This window comes from Pygocentrus nattereri, chromosome 7 (assembly GCF_015220715.1).
Source record: "Pygocentrus nattereri isolate fPygNat1 chromosome 7, fPygNat1.pri, whole genome shotgun sequence".
In the NCBI taxonomy this organism is placed as follows: Eukaryota; Metazoa; Chordata; class Actinopteri; order Characiformes; family Serrasalmidae; genus Pygocentrus; species Pygocentrus nattereri.
The window spans coordinates 23914223-23940129 of record NC_051217.1 but is presented as its reverse complement, the minus strand read 5'-3'; the positions used below and the strand labels follow the sequence as shown (position 1 = coordinate 23940129).

The 25907-nt window shown below is 42.7% G+C and overlaps 1 protein-coding gene across 4 annotated transcripts in view; it reads right to left on the bottom strand.

Moving 5' to 3' along the window:
* The window catches only part of gdpd4a (glycerophosphodiester phosphodiesterase domain containing 4a), a 63727-nt gene extending 41227 nt beyond the window's left edge, over positions 1 to 22500 (bottom strand). For all 4 annotated transcript variants that reach the window (XM_017704175.2, XM_037539748.1, XM_037539749.1 and 1 more), the window contains exon 1: positions 22373 to 22500. The gene's annotated coding sequence lies outside the window, so the exon portion shown is untranslated. The remainder of the gene's footprint in view (positions 1 to 22372) is intronic.
* Between the last annotated feature and the right edge of the window lie 3407 nt (positions 22501 to 25907).

The window sequence follows — 25907 nt, the reverse complement described above, 5'->3', positions numbered from 1 at the left end:
TCACACGAGTCTTCTGAGCTTATATGGAATGTTGACAATAGTAATATAGTGGTAAACCTGAAAAATCTTTTTTTTTGGGGGGGGGGGGGGGGGGGGGGGGGGCTATTTTGCCACACAACGGCCTGCACGTACCCCTCCGTGATTTTATTTAAGGATTTAAGGATTTTATTAGATACGTTTTAGACCGTAGAACATTGTCTCAGGCATCAGAAAGCATATTCATAGCCATTTCCTGTAATAACTTTCTGTGAGGGAGCTTTTGGGAGCAGTGAACTCTTCAGACATCTGGTTCCTATCAGCACCACTGTGAACAATTCTGACCTGGTAAGTTTCTCTAGAATGGAGCGTTATACCCCAAACCACTCTGAATGACTGTTTACCTGTTTATTTATGCAGAAATCTTGATAAATTGGTGGAATTCCCCTTTAAAGAGGCCATATCCTTCTTTTATTTAACCTCTAAGGTCCACTTATATTGCACAAGGTTTTATGCACCAAAAACAGCCATAGTTCATTTTTACATGACCATTTTTTTTCAATCTCGATTTATTCGTTTTATTTGTGTGCCTTTTACAACTGACACATGTAAATGACCCCTGCTCTGACTTGCTGACCCTGCAACACTGCAAGTGAGGCTCAACTGTTGTAAAATGGTAGGGCGGTAGGACGCTCATTGTCCATTTTATCAGCTCCACTTACTGTATAGCTGCACTTTGTAGCTCTACAGTTACAGACTGTAGTCCATCTGTTTCTCTGATACCCCTTTTCCCTATTCTTCAGTGGTCAGGACCACCATGGACCCTCACAGAGCAGGTACTACTTAGGTGGTTGATCATTCTCAGCACTGCAGTAACACTGACGTGGTGGTGGTGTTAGTGTGTGTTGTGCTGGTCTGAGTGGATCAGACACAGCAGTGCTGCTGGAGTTTTTAAAAACCTCAGTGTCGCTGCTGGACTGAGAAAAGTCCACCAACCAAAAACATCCAGCCAGCAGCGTCCTGTGACCACTGATGAAGGACTAGAGGATGACCAACACAAACTGTGCAGCAGCAGATGAGCTGTCGTCTCTGAATTTACATCTACAAGGTGGACCGACAAGGTAGGAGTGGACAGTGAGTGTTTAAAAGCTCCAGCAGCACTGCTGTGTCTGATCCACTCGTACCAGCGCAACACACACTGACACACTACCACCACGTCAGTGTTACTGCAGTGCTGAGAATGATCCACCAGCCAAACAGTACCTGCTCTGTGAGGTACTGATCTCATGGTTATGACATCACAACCACAATAAATTGTGGTTTTGCAGCTTGCAAGTTTCAATATATGGACTGAGCCTTGAATTGTACAAAATTGAAACCATAATAATTGTATTATTATTCCAGCAGACGAGCGATCCCAGCATATGAGGCTGTGTGATTAGTCACAGAGCGAAAGCTGCTTATTTATGACCCTGCACCAATCCATCACACAACTCAGGATGGTCATTAGCAGCTTTGGCCTCACGTGACTCCCGCGGGCTCCCTGCTCCAGAAATAGCGGCAAACTCATTCATATTCCTGCATGTGCTTCTCTAATTCAGGCCACAGCAAAACAACCCGAAAAAGGGAATCAAACCAGTAGAAGAAGTATTCTAACTGATATCACAGAAGCTCTTTGTGCTGTTTCTGCACCAATGTCACGCTTCCCTCTGACTCCCTTCAGAATTCCATATCCCAGAGGTCTACAGGAGATGAACCTGACTCGAGCTCCTGTCAGCGCTCTCACTCACCTGAGTTCTAATCTGTTACACCTTTGTGGTAAGTCATATGACTAGGAGTATTTAGTATATAAGCCCGGGCTTAGGATAGTGCACACGCGAAGTATTGTATCTCTGATTGTACTGAGGGTTTTGTTGTGACTGTCTTTCTGTGTATTTGGACCAGTGTTTGGATTCTCTGTTTCCCGTCTTTCTGTCTTGCCCTTTGAATACTGCTGCCTGACTTTTCTGACCTGTGTTTTGACCCTTGGACTGTTTATGGTTTTTGATTTGGCTCACTCCCTGATTTGAGATTAAAACACTCAATTTATTATCTGCTCGTGTCTGATTACTGCTGATTACAATTTTTTAAAAATACCCATATGATTTCATTTTTAGTCCAGTAACTTTTCAAAAGTGCTGTCATGGCCTGTCTCTTGTCAAATTTATAAAGATGCATCAAAGCACATAATAAACATGCTGTAATAACTATCGAGTTCAGGGGTGGCCAACCCGCGGCTCGCGAGCCTCTTCTATTTACAATGATATATATATATATATATATATATATATATATATGTGTGTGTGTGTGTGTGTGTGTGTGTGTGTGTGTATATATATATTTATATTTATTTATTTTTGTTGCACGCTCGTAGCATACGTTGGCGTATTTTCCGCACTGGAAGAAGCTAAAGTCTGTTGCCTCAGTGATTCCCCTGCAAGGAGAACGTCGCAGCACAACCATGCGCTGAGCCAGGCTACTAGCTGTCCAACTGCTGAAACATGGCAGCATCGGGGAAATGTAAAGCCAAACGTAAATATGAAGATGAACACAGAACCTTCTTACCAGAGTGGGAGGATTTGTATTTTTTTATTGAGTGTAAAGGGAAGCCGTTCTGTTTGATATGCCAAACATCATTATCCAATTTTAAAGCTTCCAATCTTCAGCGCCACTTTACCTCACTGCACGCCAACGTGGTGGACATGCTGCACCACTTGGACAGACTGAACCTTTATCTCCAGGGGAAATTAAAGATGCTATCTGATCTAGTGCAGCCAGTATTTGCATTTGTTAACAAACTCAAGCTGTGTAAAACTCATCTTAAAAAAGGAGAACTAACACATTTCCAGTCTGTGTCAAATGCAAGTGCCCAAACAGCTAAGGTCCTAAAAGGGAGAACTGCACACTATGCAACACTTCTTGAAAGTCTGCAACAGAACTTTGAAGACAGATTCCATGATCTACAGTTGAAAAAGCCACAAATTACATTGCTTGTTAACCCTTTTGCTGCTGATTCAGACTGTTTGAAAGCCCCATTGGTGATAGATGAAGCTACATCTCAAATGGAGATGATTTTTTTGAACTTTTTAAAGATGACAGACTCAGGTCTGTTCTGAGTGAGGGAACCCTGGAATTTTGGAAAATCGTGCCTGTGGAATTTCCATCCAAGTATCCCAATGTAAAAAAAGCTGCACTGTAGCTCCTGTCAATGCTCGGCTCAACCTATGTTTGTGAATCAGTATTTTCCACCCTGAAACGTGAAATCAAAGCATTGCTCTGGTCTTACTGATACACATGTGAAAGAACTGCTTCGAGTAGTAACAACTGAATACAAGCTAGATTTGAAATGGATTGTGGAAAACAAAAAATGCCAGAAGTCCCACTACACTCCTCTACATGACAGGTAGGAAAATGGGTTTAAAAACTATAAATGTAAATATAAATATAGCCTGTGGCTCCAAGTAGTAATGAGCATTTTGTTCTGGCTGTTGATGTCTGAAAGGTTGGCCACCCCTGATCTAGTTAGCTCATTTAATGTTAAATTCCATCCTACTTCATGTTCTGAGCTGAGCTATAACATTTTCTATTTCAAAATGCATGTTCTCTGGAAGTAATAACAGACTTAGTTTTGTTATATTTTATTGCTGCTATTTGCACATCCTTGGTTAGAAATTCTGACAGGAAAAGATATTTGAGTTTTATTTATCTATTTATTTATCTTTTGCAGGAAAGTTCATTAAAACAGTGAATTCTTGAATGGTATTCATCTTTATTGTCTTCCTTGTTAATTAGCAAATGCATAAAACATCATCAAGCTAAATTTAAAAGCTAAAAGCTATATACACTATATTGCCAAAAGTATTCGCTCACCCATCCAAATCATTGAATTCAGGTGTTCCAATCACTCCCATGGCCACAGGTGCATAAACCCAAGCCCCTATGCCTGCAGACTGCTTCTACAGACATTAGTGAAAGAATGGGTCGCTCTCAGGAGCTCAGTGAATTCCAGCGTGGTACCGTGATCGTCCAGTCGTGAAATTTCCTCACTACTAAATATTCCACAGTCAATGAGATTAGTGGGATTATAACAAAGAGGAAGCGATTGGGAATGACAGCAACTCAGCCACGAAGTGGTCGGCCACATAAAATGACAGAGCGGGGTCAGCGGATGCTGAGGCGCATAGTGCGCAGAGGTCACCAACTTGCTGCAGAGTCAATTGCTACAGACCTCCACACTTCATGTGGCCACCAGATCAGCTCAAGAACAGCGTAGAGAGCTTCATGGAATGGGTTTCCATGGCCGAGCAGCTGCCTCCAAGTCTTATATCACCAAGCGCAATGCAAAGCTTGTAAAGCGCCGCCACTGGACTCTAGAGCAGTGGAGACGTGTTCGCTGGAGTCACCAATCACACTTCTCTGTCTGGAAATCCGATGGATGAGTCTGGGTTTGGCGGTTGCCAGGAGAACAGTACTTGTCTGACTGCATTGTGCCGAGTGTAAAGTTTGGTGGAGGGGGGATTATGGTGTGGGGTTGTTTTTCAGGAGTTGGGCTCGGCCCCTTAGTTCCAGTGAAAGGAACTCTTAATGCTTCAGCACCAAGAGATTTTGGACAATACTCCCAACTTTGTGGGAACAGTTTGGGGATGGCCCCTTCCTGTTCCAACATGACTGTGCACCAGTGCACAAAGCAGGTCCATAAAGACATGGATGAGCCAGTTTTGTGTGAAAGAACTTGACTGGCCTGCACCTGACCTCAACCCCATAGAACACCTTTGGGATGAATTACAGCGGAGACTGCAAGCCCGGCCTTCTCGTCCAACATCAGTGTCTGTGTGATGACGAGATGTGAAGCAATAAATGAAATATTAAAGTAATGTGTCTCTGGCTGGATGTAATGCAAGTAATGCAAATATTTTTTGGGGATATGTAAACAGAAATCTATAAAGGCTATAAAACCAAATAAATACATATATATTTTTTTCTATAGGCACAAGAAAGAACTATGAAACTAACACATAAAGCGTGGGCCACATACTGACCTTTAGAGGTTCACTAAAGCAGTATTTCACCAACTAAGGGCACTCGGCTCTTCTGTGAGTAAAAAATAAGTGCGTTATTCTGCTATATGGTCATAGCGGTAGCCTGTCAGCTGCAGGGGTCGTGCTGGGGTCGCAGTGTCTGACCCCATCAATACACACTCAGTCTGAGAGGCTGTTTACGTCTGTGAACTTCAGAAGAGTGTTAGCTTCCTGTCACAGAGCTGCTAAGCCTGTTAATGGATATTAAGGCGAGAGATTAGAGTAAAAATAGCCTTATTTTGCAGGTCTAGCGCTAAGAGCTAATGCCTGAGCGTGCCAAAGTAAACACTCAGCCCCCAGCGTCTGAGGTGGGCAGATGAGAAGATGACATGAGCTTATTAAGCTTTTCAGAGGTCTATTATGGAGGCCATTACACCTGTTTTTCCTTCGATAAAGGAAAAATCCTTCGATATAGGACCTGAAGCTGAGTTGTGGTCTTGTGGGACGAGACGGATGAACTGAAAGAGGGAATACAGGAACGGAAAGAACTGTCTGTGCCCAATGGTCACTCTTTCTTCACCCCCTAAGTGGACTGCCAGAGTAGGTGGCACGTGGACCACAAGCTTAAAGGAACAATTTGGTAAAGATGGACAATTTTACAGACAAAATAAAGCAATTAGCCTGTACATTTACCAAGGGTAAGGGAGTTATTAGGCATGACATGAAGCACAGAGAAACTCTCTTACCCCTGATAAAATCACTGTAATGTGTGGCCTCAAGTGGTTTACTGCTTTCATAAAACAGCAGATGATATTAAATAGGATGAAATATACAATCTGTCAAATAAAGATTTAAGATATATTATTAATAATTATTTTGAGATAAACAATTCTTTCGCCAAGAAATGTAGTTTAGAGTATGAGACTGTGTACAACCATTCAGACAAAAAGAACAAGAAGTTTGTCCATTACTGTCTATAGCAGTGATTTCATGACCTTATTAAACTTTCTGTCACATAATAATAAATATGACTGTTTAATAATCATAACACCGTTTAATGTAAAGCTTTCACTTTTTGTGCACTGGATGGTGACTCTGACTTCCTTCACCACCTCTATGCGATCCCCCTTTTGCCCTGTTCTTCAGTGGTCAAGACCCCCTTGGACCCTCACAGAGCAGGTACTGTTTGGGTGGTGGATCATTCTCAGCACTGCAGTAACACTGATGTAGTGGTGGTGTGTTAGTGTGTGTTGCGCTAGTACAAGTGGATCAGACACAGCAGTGCTGTCCACTCACTGTCCACTCTATTAGACACTCCTACCTTGTCGCTCCACATTGTAGATGTAAAGTCAGAGACAATAGCTCATCTGCTGCAGTTTGTGTTGGTAATCCTTTAGACCTTCATCAGTGGTCACAGGACGCTGCCCACAGGACGCTGTTGGCTGGATATTTTTGGTTGGTGGACTATTCTCAGTCCAGCAGTGACACTGAGGTGTTGAAAAACTCCAGCAGCACTGCTGTGTCTGATCCACTCACACCAGCACAACACACACAAACACAGAGTGTTACTGCAGTGCTGAGAATGATCCACCACCCAAATAGTACCTGCTCTGTGAGGGTCCATGGGGGTCCTCACCACTGAAGAACAGGGTAAAAGGGGGTAATCTGAGAAAGTATCAGAGAAACAGATGGACTACAGTCTGTAACTGTAGAACTACAAAGTGCGCCTATACAGTAAATGGAGCTGATAAAATGGACAATGAGTGTAGAAACAAAGACGTCTTGTCTGAGCACAATGTGTACATTTGACTACTCCTTTAAGCATAAGGAGAGGAGAAGGGACTCTGGGATGAAATCCGAACCCAGGGCCACTCCTGAATCTGCAGGAGAGACCTTCCTGGGCTTTCTGTAGCCATAGCGACTGCTGTCTTTCACATCTGCAGTGGCTTTCATTGAGTGTGTCCTCGCAGGTTGGTGTGTAGGTGGGAGACTGCGGTACATTCAGTCTGTTCCTTTGGTTATTACTCTCAATAGAGCTGTAAATCTCTCACCCACCACTGCTCTCCAAAAGAACAGCTCCATTAGGGGAGGTCACTATGACAATGTTATACACCGAGGAAGCAAAGGCTATTACAGTTACTATACTAAGTCACATCGTAGTGCATTTTTCTGAGTACATCACGGACAAAGTCAGTGCTTCTACAACACTCCACCACTGCACAAGTACTATAGAAAGAGAGCCTGCTGTAAGTTGAGCTGATAAAATTTTTGATAGCTTCTCAAAAAACAGTGTCTTTGACTTAAATGTGGCACTGCTTTTGTAAGAACATTCTCTTTGTTCCAGTTTGTCCACAAATCTCAGGAAAATCCTGAATATTACCTACACGTGTCTCCTGGGGTTTTTATGGAATGTTGATGATGGTAAAATAGTGGTAATGCTGAAATAATGAGTTTTCTTTGGGGATTATTTTGCCTCACAACCATGAATACCTCCACCAAAGCTATCATAAAACAGTGTCTCAGATATCAATCAGTGAATTCATAACCATTTCAGTAGTAACTTTCAGTGAGGGAGCTTTTAGACGTGGACGTCTGGTTCCTATCACCACCACTACAACGGAGCATTTCACACCAAATCACTCTGAATGACTCTGTTTATATCCTTACAATTGCCTGATGCAGTCGGTAGCAACGTTGATTTAAATTCAGATAGTTTTATCATTACCACTGCCAGTTCAATATCCTCCCTGTTACCGTAACTACAGAAAGGATCAATAAATGAAATCGATCTCTATTCCCACGCCTATCAGGCTGTGGGATTCCACAGTCATTTCCTAATGGACATAATAAGACGCGCAAGTGGGGATCTAGTGAAGCTGGAGAGGAAATGAAACAGCCGTTCAGACTGGCATTACTTCATACAGAGGGACGCGGAGTGAAAGCGGCAATTTGCTGCGCTGTATTTAATGACTGATAGGTAGAAATGGAGGTGAATATGGGAGGGTGAGTAGACTGAATATCACCCTCCACACACTGTAGATGATTAAAGGTGATTTATCTCCTCAACTTGCATACAGAGCACTGGGTATTTCCTAGTGTCTCTGGAACTAAGCAGAGGATTTAAAGAAGACTCTGAGGTTAAACACGTCATTAGGGTCAGCTGCCTCTGACCTTCCATTAACTAATGGAACATCACATCAACTAAAGCAGCCACGCAAACACAGAAGTGTTTATTTCTGACCATCCTCAATTCAAAGAACATCAATCCTTGTTGGGGTTTGGAGGTCAAGACACAAATCTGATCGGCGCTGAAAGGCACAGAATGGATGTCCTCCCTCGATAAAAGGGGAACATTTCATCAGTGTTTTGTTTGGGGCTGCATACATCTGTTATATTAGTGATTGTGCCATACACTGATTACTTTGACAATTAACTGAGCAATCAAATTTAAAAAGGTCAAAGAATAAAAAAATGTACTGTACAGTAAAAAGACATGCAGATACTTTTAATCCAAAGCACTTCACTGGCAACTAATCAACTACAGGCCTTCAAAAAGACCTCATTAAAATGTCTGGATACACTGAAAGTCTGGTAGAATGTAAAATATGCATTATCAGCACAAAAAACTGCCAACTAATCACTGCCCATTTATAGTTACGGTAAATTATAATCATTTTAGCAGCAAGTATACATAATTAAGTAACATAGTCTTCATACATAAAATAACTTGAAGGAGAATTCCAGTAATTTCTCAAAGTTTCTGCATAATTCAGACATTAAGATGCAAACAAAGTCATTACAGTATCAGAATTGTCCACTGTGGTGATCATGGTAACCAGCCAAAGGCTTTCATTTCCAGAAAGTTGTTACGGTTATGAATACACAGCCTGACTATACACACACACACACACATATATATATATATAATGTGCTGACAACAAAATCACACAAAAATCATCATCAATGGAAATCAAATTTATTAACCAATGGAGGCCTGGATTTGGAGTCACACACGAAACTAAAGTGGAAAAACACACTACAGGCTGATCCAACTTTCATGTAATGTCCTTAAAACAAATCAAAATGAGGCTCAGTATTGTGTGGCCTCCACGTGCCTGTATGACCTCCCTACAACGCCTGGGCATGCTCCTGATGAGGTGGCTGATGGTCTCCTGAGGGATCTCCTCCCAGACCTGGACTAAAGCATCCGCCAACTCCTGGACAGTCTGTGGTGCAATGTGGCGTTGGTGGATGGAGCGAGACATGATGTCCCAGATGTGCTCAATCGGATTCAGCTCTGGGGAACGGGCGGGTCAGTCCATAGCTTCAATGCCTTCATCTTGCAGGAACTGCTGACACACTCCAGAAACATGAGGTCTAGCATTGTCCTGCATTAGGAGGAACCCAGGGCCAACCGCACCAGCATATGGTCTCACAAGGGGTCTGAGGATCTCATCTCAGTACCTAATGGCAGTCAGGCTACCTCTAGCAAGCACATGGAGGGCTGTGCGGCCCTCCAAAGAAATGCCACCCCACACCATTACTGACCCACTGCCAAACCGGTCACGCTGAAGGATGTTGCAGGCAGCAGATCGCTCTCCACGGCGTCTCCAGACTCTGTCATGTCTGTCACATGTGCTCAGTGTGAACCTGCCTTCATCTGTGAATAGCACAGGGCGCCAGTGGCGAATTTGCCAATCCTGGTGTTCTCTGGCAAATGCCAAGCATCCTGCACAGTGTTGGGCTGTGAGCACAACCCCCATCTGTGGACGTCAGGCCCTCATACCATCCTCATGGAGTTGGTTTCTAACCGTTTGTGCAGACACATGCACATTTGTGGCCTGCTGGAGGTCATTTTGCAGGGCTCTGGCAGTGCTCCTCCTGTTCCTCCTTGCACAAAGGCGGAGGTAGCGGTCCTACTGCTGGGTTGTTGCCCTCCTATGGCCTCCTCCACGTCTCCTGGTGTACTGGCCTGTCTCCTGGTAGCACCTCCAGCCTCTGGACACTACGCTGACAGACACAGCAAACCTTCTTGCCACAGCTCGCATTGATGTGCCATCCTGGATGAGCTGCACTACCTGAGCCACTTGTGTGGGTTGTAGAGTCCGTCTCATGCTACCACGAGTGTAAAAGCACCAACAACATTCAAAAGTGACCAAAAGATCAGCCAGAAAGCATCGGTACTGAGAAGTGGTCTGTGGTCCCAACCTGCAGAACCACTCCTTTATTGAGTGTGTCTTGCTAATTGCCAATAATTTCCACCTGTTGTCTATTCCATTTGCACAACAGCTGTGAAATTGATTGTCAGTGGACAGTGACAGTTTGATTTGACAGAAGTTTGATTTACTTGGAGTTATATTGTGTTGTTTAAGTGTTCCCTTTATTTTTTTGAGCAGTATATATATATATATATATATATATATATATATATATATATACACACACACACACACACACACCAATATATATATCGCTGTTGTAGAGACCTTGTACCTCAATTTTTCAGTTTTTGATATAATTTGATTATGTCTGTTGTCCTTTACATTGTGTGTAAATTTCATGATGAATGGACCAAAAAAACAGCCCAAATGACTTGGAAAAAATTCTATGAAATGTAAGTTTCTACTGACTTACATTAAAAGTAAAGTATTTTGGAGATACAAGGTTTTCTTCTGACAACAGCAATATACACTCACCGGCCACTTTATTAGGTACACATTGCTAGTAAAAGGTTGGACCCCCTTTTGCCTTCACAACTGCCTTAATTCTTCATGGCAGACTTTCAACAAGGTGTTGGAAACATTCCAACCAACATTTTGGTTGGTTATTTGAGTTGCTGTTGCCTTTCTATCATCTCGAACCAGTCTGCCCATTCTCCTCTGACCTCTCACATCAACAAGGCATTTTCCTCCACACAACTGCCGCTCACTGGATATTTTCTCTTTTTCAGACCGTTCTCTGTAAACCCTAGAGATGGTTGTGTATGAAAATCCCAGTAGATCAGCAGTTTCTGAAATACTCAGACCAGCCCGTCTGGCAACAACAACCATGCCACGTTCAAAGTCACTTAAATCCCCTTTCTTCCTCATTCTGATGCTCGGTCTGCACTTCAGCAAGTTGTCTTGACCACCTCTACATGCCTAAATGCATTGAGTTGTGGTCATGTGATTGGCTCATTAGCTTTTCGTGTTAACAAGCAATTGAACAGATGTACCTAATAAAGTAGCCAGTTTGTGTATATACATTCAGGGAGATTCACTCGAAAGAGGCCCTGAATATTCTGTTGTAACCTCCATTAGAACAAAGCCATCTGAACCAAACAATACACTACATATCTTGATGTTTGTGTAATTGATTGCATTACATGCCATGCTGAAAGTGAACTCCGTTTTCTGACAGACACATGAAGGGGTACGGGGGTCTGCAGCCGGAAGTTAAACGTTGTGACGGTGCCTCCCTCAATACTCCGACAGAGGGACATCCATGTACTGAGGAGCACATCACTTTGTTGAGATTGATTCGTCCTGGAGAGAGTTATTACAGAATATTCGAGCAGTTGGGTGTTAGGTGTCTTGTTCAAGGACATCTCAGCCATGTACTGGTGGCTCTGGGGATTGAACCGGCAAACCTTCCGTTCACAAGGCCGGTTCCCTAACCTCCAGCCCACGACTGCCACCAATGGAGTTTATGTTGCCAGAATGGATTATCCTCTAGCCAAGTGAATATTTGACTAGTGAAGATACTTGCCTTTGAGCAACTCATAACTAGCGTAACTATGATATCCACACCACTTAATGATGAAAACGGGTGGAAAACAATGGAAATAAGTCCAGTGTAACCATGGAAATGGGTGTAGCTTAACCACAGAAACATGTAGAGTAACCATGGAAATGAGTGAAGAATAGCCATGGAAACCAGTGTAGCGTAACCATGGAAAAGGGTGTAGCATAACCACAGAAACATGTGTAGAATAACCATGGAAATGAGTGAAGATAGGCCATGGAAAAGAAAGAATAGTAGCCATGGTAACAAGTGTAGTGTAACCACCAAAAATGGTGCAGCATAAATGGGTGTAGAGTAACCATGGGAATGAGTGAAGAGTAGCTATGGAAATGAGTGTAGTGCAACCATGGAAAAGCGAGTAGTGTAACCACAGAAACGTGTACAGTAACCATAGAAATGAGTGAAGAGAGGCCATGGAAAAGAAAGAATAGTAGCCATGGTAACAAGTGTAGTGTAACCATCGAAAATGGTGTAGCATAAATGGGTATAGAGTAACCATGGGAATGAGTGAAGAGTAGCCATGGAAAAGCATGCAGCGTAACCACAGAAACATGTACAGTAACCATGGAATTGAGTGAAGAGAGGCCATGGAAAGGAAAGAACAGTAGCCATGGCAATGAGTGTAGTGTAACCATCGAAAATGGTGTAGCATAAACGGGTATAGAGTAACCATGGGAATGAGTGAAGAGCAGCCATGGAAACGAGTGTAGTGTAACCATGGAAAAGCATGGAGCGTAACCACAGAAACATGTACAGTAACCATGGAATTGAGCGAAGAGAGGCCATGGAAAAGAAAGAATAGTAGCCATGGTAACAAGTGTAGTGTAAGCATCGAAAATGGTGTAGCATAAACGGGTGTAGAGTAACCATGTAACTGGGTGTAGAGCACCCAGGGAAACAGCCGTAGTCCATGGGTCCTCACATCAGTGGTTCAGTGATGGATTTCTTTCACCAGCTTATGTTATCATTGTATTCCTCTCAGCTGGTCAGTAAGAGTGGACTTGCATTATTTACAGATTTCACCACGGCCTCCAGCTCACGTTGAAAGTGGGGGGACAAAAAGTGCATTTAAAAAAAGTGATGCAGGGCATATTGTCCCTGTCCACAGCGGAAAGACTTACGATGAAGTCCAATAAACCAGTCAGAGATGAGCAGTGAGACGTCATTCAGCAATAAAACAAGACACACAGACTGAAGGTCATTTCCCCACATCAAACACACACACAAACACACACACACACACACACACACACACACAGAGAGCAGTGTGGGCTGGTTTAACACACCTCACACAGCTAATCACACCATAATGCAATAAAATCCGCTACTGTTGCTGATGTCAGAGCAAGTAATCTTTTGTTTGGTGTTGTGCTCATTAGATGGACCAGGTAAATGCCTGGAAACAAGCAGCCCATATGAAAATGCAATGTACTGCAACAGTGTAGCAACGTTTTTTTTATTCTTTCCCACCTGTTTTCAGGAAAGTCAAGCCTTTCTGTGCTAGAACTTGACAGAGATTGGCTATTGGTATCCCTTGTTCTGGGCTAGAAATGATCTGCTCTAAGCTGTACTGACTCCACACACCTCGCCTCGCCTCCAGGCTTTTATTCTACTGTTCTGTTTTAAAACATTCGGTTATGAAAAGGTACAAATATCAACTTTTGACCTGGAGAAATTGATTGAAGGTTCACAATCAGACCTTAAAACCACTGTGGAACCTTGAGGGAACATTTAAACTGTGTGTACCTCGATGAACAAAAAATGTACCTGAACAGAGCCTTCATTTCTAACAGTGTATGGTATAGTATGATGTTGATATTCTATAGTTTTCAAACTATTTCGAGGTGCAAAAATTAAAGCTATGAATGGAGCTGTAGATGATTCAATAATAACACACACACATCTTCTAAGCCACTTCTCCTTCTGGGTCGCGGGGTGTGCTGGAGCCTTTCAAATAAAAGCATGAATGACAGACATGAAAACCTAAATCGAAATGTTCTTAAAATCAGAAATACGTCCCTTCCACACAGCCCTGGTTACAGAAGGAGAAGAATAAGGTCAGACATGCTGGACTCCACCCCTACTGGACTTTGCCTTCATTCCAGTCTCAGACCACACAGCACAGTCCCAGCAGACACCGCAAACCAACACCAGATTAACTGCGGCTCAACACTCTACTGTCTTCAGACTCAGGACAGCAGAGTAATGATTAAACTGGAAAAGCTGAATCTGCCCAGTTTGGACCGCGGAATGAAAATAGCTGACGCTGCCGAATTTGACGTGAGATTCTCACAGTCACCTTTTCACACACATAGCTGCTCATGTTAAAGGTTGATGCTGAAGAAAGACACTGTACAAATGTTTATTCCATGGTACTATAGATACATCTAAATGCAGCAAAAACAGTGAAACTGTAGAGAAGCCATGGAAATGGTTTAGCATAACCAATGAATATCAAGGTAGAGCAACCATGGAAATTTGTGTAGTGTTACCATGAAAATGGGTATAGTGTTACCATGGAAGTGGGTGCAGCGTTACCACAGAAATGGGTGTAATGTTACCATGGGAATGGGTGCAGTGTTATCATGGAAGTGGGTATAGCCCTACCATGGAAATGACTCAGTGTACCCAAAGAAATCATGGTACAGTAACCATAGAAATAAGTGCAGTGAGATCACAGAAATGGCTTAATTTGTGTAGCATTACCATGGGAATGGATCTAGGGTTACTATAAAAATGGGTGTAATGTCAGCATGGGAATGGGTGTGGTGTTACTATGGGAATGGATGAAGTGTTACCATAGAAATGGGTGTAGCGTTACCACAGGAATGGATGTAATTTTACCAAGGAAATGACTCAGCACAATGAAGGAAATCATGGTACAGTAACCATGGAAACGAGTGTAGTGTGAGCATGGAAATGATCCAGCACAATGAAGGAAATCATGGTACAGTAACCATGGAAACGAGTGTAGCGTGACCATAGAAAAGATCCAGCACAATAAAGGAAATCATGGTACAGTAACCATGGAAATGAGTGTGGTGTGAAAATGGAAAAGATCCAGCACAATGAAGGAAATCATGGTACAGTAACCATGGAAACGAGTGTAGTGTGACCATGGAAATGACTCAGCACAATGAAGGAAATCATGGTACAGTAACCATGGAAACGAGTGTAGTGTGACCATGCAAATGATCCAGCACAATGAAGGAAATCATGGTACAGTAATCATGGAAACTCAGCGTAACCAATGAAAACAGCTGTAGTCCACTGGTCCATGGCACTACAGCTATGCCTCAGCATTTAGCACAGCAACATAGTATTTAAGTTAGTTATACAAAGTCTTGTATATATATATATATATATATATATATATATATATATATATATATATATATATATATATATACAGTTTCAATAGAGATTTTAAGGCTTGCTGTTAATGTGAGAACAACCACTTCTCACATCTGACACAAAACCATCAACAAGTTTGCGCCCGCCAGTCCGCCCTCCGACAAGACTTGTTGATCTTCTAAGTGTTAATAAGTTAACACATCCTGTATCTGACAAACAGGCTCAGTGTGGGGAATATTCTGCCTGCTATAATAAAACAATAATGTCTCAGACATCAGGCAGTGAATTCATAACCATCTCATGTAGGAACTTTCTGTGAGGGATCTTTTAGAGGTGGACGTCTGGTTCCTATCACCACCACTGTGGACAGTTCTGACTGCTCTACAAACACATTCTCACATCAAACCACTCAGAATGACTCTGATTACATTTTAAAGACTGAAAAGACTGATTTATGCAGAAATCTGGAAAAATCAGTGGAGTTCCCCTTTGAGGTGTGTTATGGTGGTATATATAAGGGAAACACCAAAAAAGCTGTGCAGTTTCAGTGAAGTGAGCTGACAGCTGTAAACCAACAACAACAGCATCTAGTCAGAATAAAAGATAAAACGCGTTTGTGTATCTGCTGGTTTCTCTCGAAGCCTCTGCGCTGTGAATAGAGAAAGGGCAGCCTGTCTGTGAGCCGCAGTCACTGCGTGGCACAGTCAGTAACCTATGCACAGCCCAGTCGGCACTCAAGTAACTTATAGTCAGGAATAATAAACACACAGCTCTAGCTGGTCAAACTTGGCTAGAAACCAGAGTGACCAATACTAATAGTCGGGACTTACGAAGCTGTAGCCTGAGCTCTTCCTCCAGTTCTGTTTTTCTGCATGCACTGAAGGCGGGAGCTGCCGAGCTGAGCGACGTTATTTTTTATTCCCACCTGTTTTCAGGAGAGCCACGCCTGTCTGTGCTAGAACTCGACTGTTATTGGCTGTCTATTCTGCATTCTGGGATAGGAATGGCCAATAGTTTGCATGCAGAAGCAGTCTAACAATTCAGCCAATCCTAATGCAAAATTCGGATCTATTAGCCAATCGTGGTGTAGATAGGCGGGGCTTGACCGATTACAGGTGGGAATGAAAAACAACCTTCGCGTTTCGTTCTCACTTGTTGCACTCTCTCTCTCTCTCTCATTGCCTGCACCTCTCTCTCTCTCTCTCTCTCTCTCTCTCTCTCTCTCTCACACACACACACACACAATCACTCTCTGCCTCTCTCTCTCTCTTTTTCCACATCCCAAGTCTCTCTCTTCCCTAAATTTCTCTGTCTCTCATTCCCTCCATCTCTCTCTCTCTCTCATGCTCTCTCTCTCACTCTCCTTCTCTCCATCTCTCTCTCTCTTTCATGCTCTCTCACTCTCATTCCCTCCATCTCTCTCTCTCTTTCATGCTCTCACTCATTCCCTCCATATCTCTCTCTCATTCCTTCACTCTCTCTATCCCCCCTCTCTCTGTCTGTCTGTCTGTCTCTCTCACTCCCTCCATCGCTCTCTCTCTGTCACTCCCATTCCCTCATTCTTTCTCTCTCTATTCCCTCAGTCTCTCTCTACTTCCCTCTGTCAGTATGGTTAGATGTTGCTGTGACGCAGGTCCCCGTCCATCTCTGTGTGAAATCAGACTCTCCTCCACTCTGCACGCTCTGCTGGATGACTTTCATTCATTCCAGAGGGAGGCTCTCTCTGACATAACAGAGCCCCCCACTGACGGAAACTGATCTGTCTGTAGATTCACTTACACTGAGAGGAGAACAGACTCTATATGAGGCCGCAAGAAAATGTAATATACTCTATGTCTGTACATTTGCTCATGCAGTATATGTGCAAAATGTGTGATGTTTTTAAAATATATGTGCTAAATAAATGTAACTGTGCCATTTTATAACATTTAAATACATGCCAATCAATGCACATTGATTTTTCATTAAATCAGAGTTATTAGAAATGCCCAGTGTGTTCCTGCAACTCCAATTACATGCAAAAACCCCCACAACACTACCCTGACTCTCTGAGTTATCATGTATCAGTGTTGCTCAACCACATGAGACATACTGTAAGCAGAACACTCATCAAACAGTTCATCCTGTTATTATATAGTGCCCCCTTTAGGAGGGCACATGTAACGTACCATCAACTCAACCTGACTTTTTTACTTGTTAGTTTATGTCCCTGATCATATTAAGCATTACCATCATATAACTTAACAGACTAAATAAAAAAAAACTTAACAGACTAAATTCTTCTCATAATCACAACAATAGCCTAATAAAACATCTGATATTTCTAGAATTTCTATATAATTCAGTTGTTAGGATGTAGGCAGAGTCGTTCAGAGTGGCTTGGTGTGAAATGTTCTGTTCACAGTGGTGATGATAGGAACCAGACGTCCACCTCTAAATGCCCCCTCATTAAAAGTTATTACATGAAATGGTTATGAATGTGTTACCTGAAGACTGAGACACTGTGGTACAATACTTTTGAGATAAGATTTTGGCCTAAAAATTATTTCTAAGTATTAAGTACTTTTAACTGACTTTAGACTAAAATCCCAATTGACTCTATACCTTATGTTTATTTTATTGAAATAAATAATTGAACATTCCATTTTGTCACTAACAACACAACCATAACAATCAAAATATTTGTACCCCTTCCGAATGTTTCAGTAGTGAATATTTCAGTAGCGAATGTTTCAGTAGTGAGTGTTTCGGTAGTTAGTGTTTCGGTAGTGAATGTTTCAGTAGTGACCGTTTCAGAAGTGACTGTTTTAGTAGTGTCTGTTTCAGTCGTGACCTTTTCGGTTGTGACCGTTTCGGTAGTGACCGATTCGGTAGTGAGTGTTTCGGTAGTGTCTGTTTCAGTCATGTCTGTTTCAGTCATGACTGTTTCAGTAGTGACTGTTTTAATAGTGACTGTTACAGTAGTGAGTGTTTCAGTAATGTCTGTTTCAGTCGTGACTGTTTTGGTAGTGACTGTTTCGGTAGTGAGTGTTTCTGTAGTGTCTGTTTCAGTCATGACTGTTTCAGTAGTGACTGTTTCAGTAGTGAGTGTTTCAGTAGTGTCTGTTTCAGTTGTGACTGTTTTGGTAGTGACTGTTTCGATATCGAATGTTTCGGTAGTGAGTGTTTCGGTAGCGTCTGTTTCGGTAGTGAATTTTTCGGTAGTGAGTGTCTTGGTAGTGAGTGTTTCGGTAGTGTCTGTTTCGGTAGTGAATGTTTTGGTAGTGAATGTTTCGGTAGTGAGTGTTTCGTTAGTGACTGATTCGGTAGTGAGTGTTTCGGTAGTGTCTGTTTCAGTCATGACTGTTTCAGTAGGAACTGTTTTAGTAGTGACTGTTTCAGTAGTGAGTGTTTCAGTAGAGAGTGATTTATTAGTGATTGTTTCGGTAGTGAATGTTTTGGTAGTGAATTTTTCGGTAGTGAATTTTTCGGTAGTGAATGTTTCAGTTGTGACTGTTTCGGTAGTGACTGGTTTGGTAGTGAATATTTCGATAGTGAATGTTTTGGTAGTGACTGTGTTTCGGTAGCGACTGTGTTTTGGTAGTGACTGCTTCGGTAGTGACTGTGTTTCAGTAGTGACTGTGTTTCGGTAGTGACTGTTTTGGTAGTGAGTATTTCGGTAGTGAGTGTTTCAGCAGTGAATGTTTCGGCAGTAACTTTTTAGGTAGTAACTGTTTCAGTAGTGCCTGTTTCAGTCGTGACTGTTTTGGTCGTGACTGTTTTGGTAGTGAATGTTTTGGTAGTGAGTGTTTCAGTAGCGTCTGTTTCATTCGTGACTGTTTCGGTAGTGACTTTCGGTAGTGTGTTTCGGTAGTGATTGTTTCGGTAGTGACTGTTTCAGTAGTGACTGATTTGGTAGTGACTGATTCGGTAGTGAGTGTTTCAGTAGTGTCTGTGTCAGTCATGACTGTTTCGGTAGTAACTGTTTTAGTAGTGACTGCTTCAGTAGTGTTTCTTTCGATAGTGAATGTTTTGGTAGTGACTGTTTCAGTAGTGAGTGTTTCAGTAATGTCTGTTTCGGTAGTGACTGTTTTAGTAGTGACTGTTTTGCTAGTGAGTGTTTCAGTAGTGAGTGTTTTCACACAAAAAATGATCATACTTCTATTAAAATGCACAAATGTTTACTTAGTGGCAGGAATGATGTGTTTCAGTAGTGATAATGTTTAATGCTCCACACTGATTTGCAGACTTTGGGACACATTTACTTAAAACAGTGAGATCTAACTGCTCACCATGTGGCCACGAGGGACAGGGATGCAGCCTCACTTCCTGATACAAAATACAGGGGCGCGACTAAAATTAGGCTTACCCAAAGAACAAAACTGTGTTTCGAGAGTCACATGAACTGGGAAAACAGGGGAAACAGGGGACAGCATTTTCTAATAGTTTTTTAATTCTAAATAAATCGATGATATCAATGATGAATCTAAACTTCAACTTCATTTTAAAAGAAATTTTTGGACACTTAATGATAGAAAGTACCCTATAAATGATGATTTTGTATATATTGTGCTTATTACTATCAAAGATTGAGCTTAAACATTGAACTTAGATCATAACATAATCCTTGATTTTTTTAGTAAATTAAATTCTAAAAATTGTTTATTTTGTGTAAAATGTGTATCCTGCCTTCTGCCTGATGACTGCTGGGATAGGTTCCAGCACACCCCCCCATGGATGGATGGATGAACTGAAGTGAATTGACCTGATTTGAAGTGACCGCATTACTGTTGCCGCCTGTTGCAGCCTGCGGCCAATCTCACGATCACTCTTCCCATCACTCGTGAATAAGACCCCAAGATACTAAAACTCCTCCACCTGGGCCAAGTCCTGTCCCCTTACCTGGAGTGGGCATGCCATCCTTTTCCAGGCTTGTTCAATTCAGTTCAATTCAATTAATTTCAGCGAGTTCACTGCACGCACACACCCACACACCCACACAGACACACACACACACACACACACATACACCCACATCCACACACACATTTTCTAAGCTGTTTCTCCCTCAGGGTCGTGGGGGGGTGTTCGACCCTATCCCAGCAGTCATTGGGTGGAAGGCAGGACAGACAGACAGACACATTCACTCACACCTAGAGGCAATTTAGCATGTTCAATTGGCCTGACTACATGTCTTTGGACTGTGGGGGGAAACCGGAGAACCCGGAGGAAACCCACGCAGACATGGAGAGAACATGCAAACTCCACACAGAAAGGACCCTGGTTACCCGGTAGGGGAATCAAACCCAGGCTTTTCTTGCTGTGCCGCCCATGTTAATATTAAATAAATAAATAAATAAATAAATAGAAATGTAGCAGTAACATTTGCAGAAACATGCCATTTTTAAGTTTGTTTTCTGTCAAGGAGGTGTTAGAACCTATTTTTGAAAATCAACAAAACGGAATTTCACTTGGGGTACTCAAACTATTGCCTGTGACTGTAAAGTCGGTCTTAAAGGCACAGTCACAAAAAACAGTGGATTTAATTGGAAGGGATAAAGAGGGGTTGGAAAACAGTCTTGAGTTTGGAATTATGGCTGTTTTTGGTACATAAATCTAGGATAAGGATTAATTAGATTTCTAAACTTCGTAATTTGTCTCAGATTGCATGTAGACTGAGGTCACTAGTGTAAAACTGTATGTCCTGAGATAATCACTATAAAGCGTCTGCGAGGACCCTGGTCACCCGGCCAGGGAGCGTTGAGGGCAATTCAGTTCAATTCAATTGAGTTCAATTCAGCTGAGTTCAGTATAATTTCATTTCATTTAATTTAGTTCTCTTCAGTTCAGTTCACACACACACACACACACACACACACACAACACACACACACACACACACATTTTTAAAGCTGCTTCTCCCTCAGGGTCCTGGGCAGTTCAGTTCAATGTGATCCAATTCGATTCAATTCAATTTTGCACAATTCAACTCAATCCAGTTCATTTTAGTTCAGTTCAATTTGATCCAGATCAATTCAGTTTTGTTCAGTTCAATCCAATTCAATTCAGCCTTGGTCAGTTCAGTTCAGTTGGTTAAATTCAATTCATTTTAGTTAAATTTAGTTTAGTTAAACTTGATTTAATTCAGTACAATTCTATTCATGCTACATCAGTCGAGGTCAATTTAGGGCAATCCTATTTTGTTCAGTTCAGTTCGGTTCATTTTATTTAGAGTCAGTTCAATTTGTTCCTATTCAATCCATTTTAACCACATAAATTTGATTCAATTCATTTAGCTTAAATTTTGTTCTACTAAATTCAATTCAATTCAGTTAAATTTAGTTCAGTTCAGTTCAAGATTGTCATTATACCAAGACATATGATAAAAATAATGAACAATACACAAACAATGCCCAAGCAGCGAATAGTAAACAGTAATGCACTGAATGTTTTACATCAACACAGTCACTGGCAGTTATGTTGCAACTTAACCCCTTAATCTTCACACAAGGTCCAAACTCTATTCTCTACCTGCACTGTACACTTTATACAGATCACTGTTTACATCTCTTTTTGCACCACGAGTACTTCTGCATTTACTGTACTGTACTGCAATTCACCATGCACATATGTTAGATACTTGTACTTACTGACTGCACATTTTGTCTTGTCTTTTACTGTCTTTTGTCTTTGCACTGTTTGCTATTTGTCTCTCATTGCTGCACTGGAAAAGTAGCCCGATATTGTTTCGTTATACTGTACGACCCTGTATTGTATAATGACAATAAAGTTGAATTGAATTGAAAACTTCCATTCTTCACTCTTACAGCTTCCTACAAAGTCAGTGCGACTGAAGAATGAGGACAGGCCACCGCAGACGCGACCCTGAAGCGAAGGTAGTGACAGTTAAGGCAGGTCAGCGATACTACTGGACTGAACTGGACTGTGTAGCAGAACTGAAGGACCTCTGTCTTTTTCACAGTGAGATCTGCTCTGCTGAGCGCTGGTGCAGGTGTTAGTCTGAGCTGCAACCTTGAAGACCTTGATCATCTGAAAGCAGCAGCAGCAGCAGCTCGGCTCTCTCCGCATGACGCTTCAGAACTGCCCGTCCAATAAAGAGCAAAGTTCCCCTCACCTGCCCTGCCTGCCTGCCCTGATGTACATACCAGATCTATCAGTAAACAAACAAACTAGCCCCTTCAGCGGCACGTGCACGTCCTTACCTCACACGCGCTGAGGATGAGGATGACGAGGCTCCGATGCGTTCAGACTCAGCTTCATCCTGCAGAGCTGCACGCGAGCTGCTCCGCTGAGATAGCGCGCGCAAAAAACCAGCGGCGTCACGGGGAAGCACGGGCAGGGGGAGGGGCTGCCGCAGTCTCGCGGACTTGGTGCGTGCGTGCTTGTGTGTGTTTGTATATGTGTTACGTCTCGCGCAGCAATTGGGATGCAGTCGCGCGCGAACCTTTATCGATCTCCGTTACGTAACGGAGCTCTCCCGAGATGCAGATGTTAACGCAGGAGAGGAGCAACTGACATTAATCTGAAGAAGCCATATAACTCCAACATCATCATCATATAATTCCAACATCATCACTGTATAACTCCAACATCACCACCATATAACTCCAACATCATCACTGTATAACTCCAGCATCATCACTGTATAACTCCAACATCACCACCATATAACTCCAACATCATCACTGTATAACTGCAACATCATCACTGTATAACTCCAACATCATCACTGTATAGCTCCAACATCACCAACATATAACTCTAACATCATCACCAACATATAACTCCAACATAATCACCATATAACTCCAACATCATCATCATATAGCACTAACATCATCACCGTATAACTCCAACATCATAACCATATAGCTCTAACATCCTCACCATATAACTCTAACTTCATCACCATATAACTCTAACATCATTACCACATAACTCTAACATCATCACTGTATAACTCCAACATCATCACCATATAACTCCAACATCATCACCATATAACTCTAACATCATCACAATGTAACACTAACATCATCAACCTTACTCCAACATTGTCACCGTATAACTCCAACATCAACGCCATATAACACTAACATCATCACCATATAACTCCAACATCATCACCATATAACTCCAACATCATCACCATATAACTCCAACATCATCACTATATAACACTAACATCAGCACCATATAACTCCAACATCATGAGCATATAATTCTAACATCATCACCGTATAACTCCAACATCATAACCATATAGCTCTAACGTCATCACCATATAACTCTAATGTCAGCAACATATAACCCTAACGTCATAACCATATAGCTCTAACGTCATCACCATATAACTCTAATGTCAGCAACATATAACCCTAACGTCATTACCATATAACTCTAACGTCAATACCATATAACTCTAACATCAACACCATATAGCTCTAACATCAACATCATATAACTCTGTCATCACCATATAGCTCTGACATCATCACCATATAGCTCTAACATCAACACCTTATAGCTCAAACATCAACACAATATAACTCTAACATCATCACCATACAACTCTGTCATCACCATATAGCTCTAACATTAACACCATATAGCTCTAACATCATCACCATATAGCTCTAACATCATCACCATATAACTCCATCATCACCATATAACTCCAACATCATCACCATATAACCATAACATCATCACCATATAGCTCTAACATCATCACCATATAACTCTAACATCAACACCATATACACTATATTGACAAAAGTATGGGCTTGTCTGGCTTCACACACATATAAACTTGAGTGACATCCCATTCTTAATCCATAGGGTTTAGTATGATGTCGGCACACCCTTTGCAGCAATAACAGCTTCAACTCTTCTGGGAAGGCTTTCCACAAGGGTTAGGAGTGTGTTTATGGGAATTTTTGACCGTTCTTCCAGAAGCACATTTGTGAGGTCAGACGCTGATGTTGGACGAGAAGGCCTGGCTCGCAGTCTCCGCTCTAATTCATCCCAAAGGTGTTCTATCGGGTTGAGGTCAGGACTTTGTTGTAGGCCAGTCAAGTTCTTCTACACCAGACTTGCTCATCCATGTCTTTATGGACCTGCTTTGTGCACTGGTGCTCAGTCATGTTGGAAAGGGAAGGGACCGTCCCCAAACTGTTCCCACAAAGTTGGGAGCATGAAATTGTCTAAAATCTCTTGGTGCTGAAGCATTAAGAGCTCCATTCACTGGAACTAAGGGGCCGAGTCCAACTCGTGAAAAACAACCCCACACCATAATCCCCCCTCCAGCAAACTTTACACTCGGCACAATGCAGTCAGACAAGTACCGTTCTCCTGGCAACCGCCAAACCCACATTCGTCCATCGGATTCCCAGACGGAGAAGTGTGATTGGTGACTCCAGCGAACACGTCTCCACTGCTCTAGAGTCCAGTAGCGGTGCTTTACACCACTGCATTCCATGCTTTGTATCATGCTTGGTAATGTTAGGCTTGGATGCAGCTGCTCGGTCATGGAAGCCCATTCTATGATGCTCTCTACGCTGCTCTTGAGCTGATCTGAAGGCCGCATGAAGTTTGGAGGTCTGTAGTGATTGACTCTGCAGAAAGTTGGCGACCTCTGCGCACCATCTGCCTCAGCATCTGCTGACCCCGCTCTGTCATTTTATGTGGTCAAACACTTCGTGGCTGAGTTGTTGTTGTTCCCAATCGCTTCCACTTTGTTATAATCCTACTGACAGTTGACTGTGGTATATTTAGTAGTGAGGAAATTTCACGACTGGACTTGTGGCACCTCTCCATGAATCACCACCTTATCGTGGTGGAGGGGTTTGTGTGCTTGAATGATCCTAGAAGCTATGTTGTCTGGAGCAAAAGCTCCTAGTAGGGTCTCCCATGGCAAACTGGTCCTAGGTGACAGGCCAGACAAAGTGTGATCCATAATCACCCCTATGAAAACAAGAAAGCACTTCTGAAAGGACTTGTGTACCCTGCCCGGATCAGGGTTACCGGGGCCTCACCCTGGAGCCAGGCCTGCGGGAGGGGCTCGCCAGCGAGCATCTGGTGACCCGGCCGGGCCCAGCCCGAAGGAGAAACATGAGTCCCCGCTCCCATCGACCCACCACCGATGGGAGGGGTAGTAGTAGGGGTTCGGGGCATTGTGGATCGGGCAGTGTCCAAAGGCGTGGGCCTTGGCGTTCTGATCCTCGATTGCTGAAACTAGCTTTTGGAACTTGGAATGTTACCTCTGATGGGGAAGGAGCCTGAGTTGGTCCGCGAGGTTGAGAGATACCAGCTAGATATAGTCAGGCTCACCTCAACACACAGCTTGGGCTCTGGGTCCAATCTCCTTGAGAGGGGCTGGACTTTATTCTTTTCTGGAGTTACCCATGGTGAGAGGTGGCGGGCAGGTGTGGGCTTTCTCATAGCCCCTCAACTCGGCGCCTGTATGTTGGGGTTTTCTCCGGTGGACGAGAGGGTAGCTTCCCTACGCCTTCGGGTTGGGGAACAGGTCCTGACTGTTGTCTGTGCTTATGCACCGAACAGCAGTTCAGAGTACCCAGCCATCTTAGAGTCCTTGGGAAGGGTGCTTGAAAGTGCTCCTCCTGGATAGTCTATTGTCCTACTGGGGGACTTCAACGCTCATGGGGGCAATGACAGTGAGACCTGGAGGGGTGTGATTGGGAGGAATGGCCTCTCTGATCTGAACCCGAGTGGTGC